Source organism: Manacus vitellinus, unplaced genomic scaffold (genome assembly GCF_001715985.3).
Source record: "Manacus vitellinus isolate BGI_N305 unplaced genomic scaffold, ASM171598v3 scaffold_93_pilon, whole genome shotgun sequence".
Lineage (NCBI taxonomy): Eukaryota > Metazoa > Chordata > Aves > Passeriformes > Pipridae > Manacus > Manacus vitellinus.
The window spans coordinates 784,400-786,349 of NW_021940884.1; the positions used below are offsets into that span (position 1 = coordinate 784,400).

The 1,950-nt window shown below is 58.5% G+C and overlaps 1 protein-coding gene across 5 annotated transcripts in view; it reads left to right on the top strand.

Annotated features, from left to right (window-relative positions):
• The window catches only part of TNRC6A (trinucleotide repeat containing adaptor 6A), a 42,587-nt gene extending 41,844 nt beyond the window's left edge, over positions 1-743 (top strand). For all 5 annotated transcript variants that reach the window (XM_018086379.2, XM_018086387.2, XM_018086388.2 and 2 more), the window contains one exon: positions 1-743. This exon is cut by the window's left edge and continues 2,003 nt beyond it. The gene's annotated coding sequence lies outside the window, so the exon portion shown is untranslated.
• Positions 744-1,950: the final 1,207 nt, after the last annotated feature.

Sequence of the window (1,950 nt, forward strand, 5' to 3'; positions counted from 1 at the left end):
CGATAGCTCTGTATTCCCATAGGTTGAGTTTTCTTTTAGCAAACTGATTTTTTTATGAAGAGAGATCTGCATTTTATTCTAGCAAAAATCTCCCTCAGCGTGCCCCCTCTGAGACTATGAGAGTCTAAGTGTAGAACTGCAGCTTGCTTTTCCTTTTCTATCCGAGCACCTTTGGGACCCCGTTGCCCTCGCCCTCCGTACAACGCCCCATTTCCAGCCCCCACCATTTGTGCCCGGCTCGATGCTCCAGAGGACACGTGTGAATAAGGAGAGCATTTTGGAAAATAAACTTTAATGCTTACAACATCCTGGTGTTTATACCTCATTGACATGAATCATGATGAACGACGCAGCAGCGCTTTCTTGTGTCTCCCTTCCGCATGGCTGAGCTTGTCCTGCGGTGGCCGTAGGGCAGAGCCTGTGTGGCCATAGTGTGACGTGCCCTCCGGACGCTGGCGGCCTTTCTTCCCAGACTGCCCCCGTAAGTCATGACCTGGTGGATGCCAGCACTGTGTGTCCTGACACTTCTCTGTATCCGCTTGCTCTGGAGTCCGCAGTCCCAGCCAGAGCTTCCAAGGCTGGGTCCGAACAGGAACCCGCGGGCAGGGGCTCACTGGGCCTCTGCCACACAGGGACTGACATCACTGACATCACACCCGCGTTGATTGTATTGTCCAAGTGTGTGGAATTCCTTCACTGAGCTCGTTACGTGGAAATAAAATGTGGTTGGTTTTAAAGCTGAACCTTGTTGCCCATCTGTTGTCCGTGGCCTCAGGCCGTCCAGCTCCGCTCCAGGGTGCCCAGCTCCAGCCCCTCGCAGAACGAGTGTGGCCGACGGGCCTTGTGCTGCAGAGAGTGAACTCAGCTCATGCCCCACAGTGGGGCTGCTGCCCCCAGCAGGGATGGCTCCCAGCACTTCCCTGATCTCACCCTCCCAGGCTGGGGTGAGAAAGATGTGGCCCCTGCACCTCTCCTGCATTCCTGCCCTTCAGCCCTCCCCTGGTCCCCCCTGCTCACCGGTCGCTGCCTGGAAAGCTGGTGGAGGAGAGGGAATGGAGCCCACTGCATGGGCTCCATGGGCCAGCTGGACACAGAGATATCACTGGCTTTGCCCGAGTCCACCATGGGGTCATTCATGCTGCTGGAACTGGTGTCCCAGTCGTAATGGAAGCTGAGAAAAGAATCCATGGGTAATTAAGAGATGGGGGAGGCAGGGGTAAGAGCTGGGCTGGTGCTGGGAAAGCAGACGGGGGACAGAGGAGCAGGACCCTGTGCTGGTGTCGTGCTCCAGGGACAATGTACTCGCAGCACGGGCGGTGCCGGGCTCGGCCCCACAGCCAAGGGAGCACTTGGGGAGGCGTCCCTGGCTGTTGTGCCTTTGCCAGTGGAATTGGAAACTTCCAGGGCCCTTTTTCCACAGACACCCCTGGAAGCTGATTAGACTTTCCCATGAGCACACAGAGCCACAGTTTCCCGCAGATGTGAACCCTCCTCTGTTACAGCAGTCCCAGCACACACAGTTCCTCACATGGGGACAAAAAACCAGGCATTGCTCCATGGACTCTAAAGGCTGGGGGGTGTAAGAGCTCCCAGCACTGTCGATGAGCACAGGGCAGGGGCTGCAAATCAGTGGTGCCAGGATTGCCTGTGTGCCCCAAACCCCTCCCTGCCCTGCATCACCCCAGCCCACCGAGCAAGCCAAAGGCCAGGCCCGGCTACACGGGCTCGGCAAACCACCCCTACCTGGGCCGGTAGGGCGGGCGGGCACACTTGGCACCGTCGGGGACACCGGAGTCCTCCTGGCAGCTGCAGAAACCGTTGTCCAGGATCTGGAGGTGCAGCAGCTCCTCTGAGTTGCTGAAGGCGGGGTTGTCCAGGGAGCTGGCCGAGGGCAGCCCCGAGCGAGACCAGTACTGGGCCGAGACATCGTCCAGGCGGCAGAACCGCCGG